Raw genomic sequence first — 7,096 nt, 5'->3', positions numbered from 1 at the left:
ATCCGGACATCCCTATGGCACAGGATCCGGACGGCGACGACAACGACGATGGTACATTTACCAAAGTTGATAAGTACTTTGCCGAACATGGGTACGCTGACGAGTTCCGCGGGCCTCTTTCTCAAGAACCCAACCAAGACGACCGCGATCTAGCTGGTACGGCGGAGAAATCCAATTGCAACAGGCGTCGTCTGGCGTTCAGTTCTCAGGACACACCTCCAGCTCCCGCCTTCACCGAGCCTCAGATAGCTGAGGTGCGAAATATTATCAGCCCCAACACGCTCAAGAAGGCGGTCTATGAGCAGAACTCGGTCCTATTACAGGAGATCAAGAAGAAGGGACGGAAACGAAAGACTAACAAGGGTGCCGGTGCGAGCCAGCCGGCACCGAGTTTGATCCGTGCTCAGGACGGGCCACCTTCACCTAAGGATATCTCGAGGAGGGTGCATGTGGCGGGTAGGGCGATGCTACCGCCAAATATGCTGAATGCTGCAACCGGTGCTATGCGGAGTCTGCACGACAGTGTTCTTTCTTTGGAGAAGCGGCGTCTCAGAGAGAAGGATGTGGCATACCCGGTTTTCGTGGCCAAGGTGCCAGAGGGCAAGGGCTTTGTGGATGGCGACATCGGGGGTACGATCGTCCTGCGGTTTGATGACATCTTTGCTATGTTTAACCTTCATCCGCTGCATTACACCTTCGTTCGGCTGTTTTCGCTGAGTATGGAGATGCGGATCATTAGAGACAAGACCCCGGACATCGTGATAGTCGACCCCTTCTACATGCGTGCCAAGCACTTGAGCAGCGCTGGGGACCGCCAAGTTGCGAGTTCACACCTCGAAGGCGTCATTCTGGCAAACCCAGATAAGGATAACTTCCTTGTGGCTTACTTTCCCGAGTAAGTCATCCCTTAACCGCCCTGTAACATATGATTTCTTAGATTTTGATCGTTCTTTTTTTTTTCTAACATTCCGTGTTCTGTGCAGTGACACACATTGCACACTCATCCTCTTAAGCCCGAAATATTCCATGGCCACGTATTTAGACCCGAACCGTAACTCCAACATAGACTACACAAATGTCAAGCAAGTTCTTGATGATGTTCTCCCCGCCTACGCCAAATCTGGAGGCACCTTCACCAGGGCAGTTCGTAAGTACGGCAAGCACATGTTCTCACACAATACGAAGTTCTGCTGCATCAAGCAGCCGTCTGGCGGTCAGAAGGATGCCTACTACGCCCTCCATCACATGCGGGCGATCGTAAGGGACCATCATCAACTTCTGCTACAAGATAATCTCAAAGATTGGGCCGCGAGCTTGTCGGCAGTCCAGGACGCGGACCTCAGACAAGAATTCTTTCGCATCCAGTCGGAGTTTGCGGACATCATCCATCAAGATGTCCTTCATACCTCGGGGCAGTTCTTCCTCAGATATCAACCGTCCAACAGTGAGATAGATGAAATGCTACAAATGCAGGGTGACAACGACCGCGATTTCATGACCATCACGACAAATGGCGGCTTCATCCACGTTCCTGTCCGATGAGTCGAGTCGAAAGTAGTGATGTGTAGTTCTGAAACATTGATTGGCTCATGTTGTAATTATACTTTAATGAATTCGTATGTCTCTTTGGTTTGGACAGTCGTTCAACTTAGATGTAATCGATGCTATTTATTAGTAGGACCATGAATCGTGCTATTAATGTCTTGCTTTTCTCTTCCGATCCTTTTGTTGCATACTTACATATTGCTTATGTATTGTCTGTTGTTTGGCTTGTGCATAGAGATGCCGTCGTATGTCGTGTACAAGGGTAAGGTTCCCGGAGTCTAGGATGACTGGGAGGAGTGTCGGAGACAGGTTCACCGTTTCAGCAGTAATAGTTACAAAGGGTACACCACTAGGGCGGAGGCCGAATCTAGATACACCCGCTATCTAGCGGGAGAGAGGAGGGAGCGTTGGAGGAACCGGATGAAGACCAGTTTGATCGCGATGATGCTCATCGTGATGACCACAGCTCTCTTCTATGTGATGGTAGTTTAGATGATCGATATCGACTTGTAATGTGAAGACAAACTCGATACTCGCGGTCTTGAGACTTGTAATGTTTTATTCGGAGACTAATATGATGAATTGTATTCGAAGACTAATCTTCTATTGTATTTGATGAATCTGATGTTGCTGTCTATATTCTGACTAATAATATATTTTATAACCTGCGCAAAAATCAGAAAAGGAAAAAAAAACAAATATTCATACTAATGGCGCATCACCACCAGGTGCGCCATTAGTATGCCAAAGGATACTAATGGCACATCAACAGGGAATGCGCCATTAGTATGACAAGGCCATGCTTACGTATGGCCCCCCGGGAGGCACACTAATGGCGCACTAGTTGGTGCGCCATTAGTATACCAGATACTAATGGCGCACCCGTGGTGCGCCATTAGTAAGATATACTAGTGGCGTGCTACTAATGGCGCACTGGTAATGCGCCATTAGTAGGCAAAACCAGTGCGCCATTAGTAGGCCTTTTCCTAGTAGTGCGATAACGACGCCGAAATGTTTTCTCGCCGTGAAGTGGAGCATCGGAGAAGTAGTCGGAGTAGAGCATGCAGTAGCCTTCGAGACGATGCCGGTTCTTTGCTTTCACCCGCTCAGGCGCCGAGCCTCCTCGCCGCGGCTTTTCATTGCTCGCCAGCAGCTGGGCGAGGGCGGCGAGCACCATGAGATGCTCTTCCTCCTGGACGTCGGCCTCGGCTTCCTCCTCCAACAGCGCGGCGAGCGCTTCCTCGTCATCCGAGTCCATCGCCGAGGCAGGCAAATCGCCGAACACCTTGCGCCCGGTAGGCGTGTACCCGCCGTTAAACTGCTCCTCCGCGGCCGGGAACGGCGACCGGAAACGCCCAACTGCTGTTGGAGGGGTTGCCGCGGTGAAGCACTGCTATTTTTCCGGCGGGGAATGGCTATCTAGTGGTGAAGGGCGGCGGGCGGCGCTGGGATATAGCTAGTGGTGGCCGAGGGCATGGGGGGTGGGAGGCGAGTCGGGGAAGAAAACCTTGACTTTTCCCCTGAAGGCGTGGGCCAGCCACGCTTTTTCCTTGCGCCGGAGCCCCCAACTACTCCCCAGTGCGCCGGGTTCGGCCTGTGACCGCCGGGCCGAAAAAAGGGCCGAGCCGGCGATTTTCGGCGTCCTGGGGGCGCGACTGGGCCGTTTTTTTCATGCCGGCGCCGAAAAAGTGGTCTGGGAGGGCCTGTTGGGGGCGCGGCTGGAGATGCTTTAAGATCAGACAGCCGGTTGCTGCCGAGCAGTTATTTCGTGAATTATTTGCTTCTTGTATAACTTTTTTTTTGAGGGAAGTATAACTTTTTTTGAGGGTATGCTTCTTGTATTAGTGCTTCCATTAAGTTAGGTGCCTCCTAATCGAGAACCACCAGAAATTGCGATCCTTCCCTGATAACAAATTCCAATAGGTTAGCTGCATCGTAATCGGCAACTCCCAAATACTGCGATTTGTTTCCTAAAAAAATCCAGCAGTTAATTATGATTTTTTTTACATGTGTTTCTTTACGGATGGCGCCATGGATTTTATGCCATAGAGGCATTCTTGGTGATGCACGGAGGCATCATTTTCTGGTGTAATAATGGGAAAAAACTCTTCATAATAGGAAACATTTGACGGAAATCTGGTGTAGTGGTTTGCTTTCCTTACTAAAAAAGGTTTCCTTTGTTATTCAATGTTGCTTCAGAGGAAATTTAAATTACGTTGAATTTGAGGGAAATTCTTTCAACACCATAAAGTTATGTTTCTGTTGACAGGAGAATTAGCTTCGATTGTTTATAATGTTTGCTTATAGTACTCTGTGTTTGTATAACATTACATATTGTCTGAAAAGCATCGGTATATTGCTTTCATCTAAAAGAAAAATATTCTCGCCTGCATACTTTGCTTCCGGTGCCAACGAGATTGCTTCCATCTTGTATTTTGTTTCCAACATATATAACATGTGTTTTTTTCTGCTTCGAATGATGTAGCATTAATTTTCCAAGTGAAACAAATATTTGTTTCTATCAACATGCCTTCCAAAAGAGAGAGAAAATTGCTTCCAAATAAAATTGTGTTTTCTTCCAAAGAGTAGCGTGCAAAAAAATAATACGATTGGATTTTGAAGAAAATAGCGTTTGCATCCAGAATTAGCTTTCGGATACAGCAAGGGGTCACAGGGTTAGCTTTTTTTTTTGATTAGTTTTTTTTCATCAAAAGTTAGCACGGTTGGTATAAGTAACTTACCGTGCACGCGTACTGTATATTACCATATTGTTTGCAGAGTACTGTTTGGTTGGAACCCAATTGCCCAAACCAAAAAAGGTGCCTTTTATTACAGACGAGCAAATTAATCGAGCATATGGAATTCTATCCCTGAGGCCCCGATGAAGGTGGGCATTCAGGGTTGCAGGTAGGGCAGTTGTCCAGGCAGTCACTCCGCTTCTTGAAACACTTGGCATCATTATTCTGGCAGCAGTAGCACGTAAAACGGAGCCCATCTGAGAAATGACAAAAGTAACGGCGGACGCAAAATTGCAAGGTTATCTTGCTCTCGCCTACAGACGTCGAGTTGACGATGGTAGCGTTGGTACTTGTGTTCGCCGCATGACCATCTTGGTTGACCACCATTTGCTTATTATCAAGACCACCTACATATTATATTTAACATCAGGTATGCAGTACCTCAGACGTACTCTATATGTTATGTATGTTCCGAAAAATTAATTGCAAGAAATTACTAACACGAGATGCTAATGACGGCGATGATGCATGCAGTAGTACTTACACTGTGCACACGCGACAAGGCATCCGATGAAGAATATCATCGTCCCCTGCACTGGGCTGCTCCCTCTCATATTGGCAAATCTCTTGCTGGACAAACTCAGTTCTAGTCGCGTGTAAGGTTCCGGTAAGAAATAGTTGGAGCCCTAGTAGAAAGAAACAGAGAAATAGTTGGAATCCAAATGTGTGAGACGTACAAGGACTGCAAGTTTATAAATAGCGAGAGACTGGGATATATTTTAAATGGGAATGCGAAGATTTGCATCCGCACGAGATATACGTTCTTTAATCTCGAGATCTTTGCTCATATTATTCAGCGAGACAAACACTACGTATACATGGAATCTTGGATCCTTAATGATTTCTAGGAGCGTAGTCCCAATGCACTTTATTTTAAACTACTCTTCGTCTGGATGTATAGTCTCTAAAATCATTTTTTAAGGAGAATATATTATTATCGCGAAGATATGAATTACACCCAATCTCTGCAGCAACGAGATGTCGAAAGACATTCAGGATACACACAACCTGAAGCTAACACAAAACACAACATGTTATGAGCTGCCACAAAGTTTTTGATTCCTACATCATTGCAACACCACTAACAATTGCCCAACAAGCTTGAAGCACTCCGAATGCCCTCACCACATCCTTCCTAGCTGCTTCCTGCATTGTTGCAAAGTGGCTTTTTTCTTGCCATGTTGTTCGGAAATAATTGTCTTCACAAACGCCACCCACTGAGGATAGATATCATTGGCAAGATAGTATCCCATGTTGTAGTCATGGCCGTTGATGGTGTAGTTGCACAATGGTGATTTCACATTGTAAAGCCTCATGAACATCAGAGATCGTTGAAGCACGTTGATGTCGTGTGAGAACCCAGCATTCCAAAAAAAGCATGCCAAATTCATAAGTCATGTGATGCAACTGCTTTCTAATGTGATGGTGACCTCTTTGTTGTGCCCTTGATACATTCCCCGCAAACCTTGGGGTAGTTCTTCCATTGCCAATACATGCAATCAATTGATCTGAGCTTCCCTGTAAACCCTCTGGCCTCTCTAATAGCCAACAATCTCTCTGTGTCCTGCGCATTTGGTTCTCTCAGATACTCTGCTCCAAACACCGCACCATGACGCGGGAGAACTCGACGGTAGTCTTCACTCTCCAGGCATGTGCTCTCCCCCATCCTGACTATCTCACCAACGGCATCTGTGGCAGTACTAACTGCAAGCATCCTCAGAGCAGTCGTGCTTCTGCTTAGCAGAGAAAGAAAGTTTGTTGCAACAATCCCTTATGAGCTTGAAGTAGTCATCGTGTGCCTCCACTCCCTCCACAATGCGCAGAAACAATGGTTTCCGCATGCGAAAACGGTGATGAAACCATGGATCATCCGGCAAAGTTGGGTTTGGACTTCGGAATAAAGTAGCCCTGGCACAGTAGTCGTGCTCCGGACACCCTATCTCGATTGATCACTCTTCTCCCTTTGATTGAGCCCTTGAAGTTAAGAATATGCTCTACTTGTCGGTCCATTTCCTCTTGCATGCTCATGAGCATGGTCATGTCCACTTCTTCGCCCGAATCCGAGGAATCGAAGAACTCATATTGTATCATTTGATCAAGCTATGTCGGTCCATACTCCTCGTCTGATGAACCATCAGAATTCATTGTTTTTCCTACAAAATGCCACGTTGGACTATGTGTCAGACACGTAGAGTGCAAGGGGGAGCCCGGGAGTTGCCGAACATACCGCGGTCGCATCCGGGCCGGCGACGACGCCCCCGGCGGTGAGAACGGGAGAGAGGAGTGCGGTGCCGGTGCTGGCGGCACAGAGGCTTGGAAAGGCGATGGAGCGCGCGTGTCGATGGAGCTGTGAGACGGGCGGTGGGAAGGAGGAAGAAGAGAGGAGAGAGCAAGTAGATCCGGTAGGTCGAGGGGATGGATTTGGTGCAATTTGAGGTGGGGTAGGTCTGTCAACTCCAACGTGGTGGCTGCGTCCGGGCGCCCCCATATTTGGGCTAGATATAAGGGATGCCGGTCAGTCCAGGAATTTGAGGCGCCCGTCTAAGACGAATATTCACGACCAGTCAGTGACCGAGCCATCCGTCCAAACGTCTCTGTAGATGCTCTAATGGTCGGTTGGATGTATCATAGGATGGATGTACATCAACCAATGATGTAAAAACAAAGAAAATTGTAACACACGGACAATTATCTAGCATCGTTAAAAGTACTAGTAAATGCGCACGTGCAACGCACGTGTAATCTTAATTCGG

The sequence above is a fragment of the Triticum urartu genome, chromosome 7A, assembly GCF_056163025.1.
Source record: "Triticum urartu cultivar PI428250 chromosome 7A, HENAU_Tu73, whole genome shotgun sequence".
Lineage (NCBI taxonomy): Eukaryota > Viridiplantae > Streptophyta > Magnoliopsida > Poales > Poaceae > Triticum > Triticum urartu.
Note: the sequence above shows the minus strand (reverse complement) of the source record.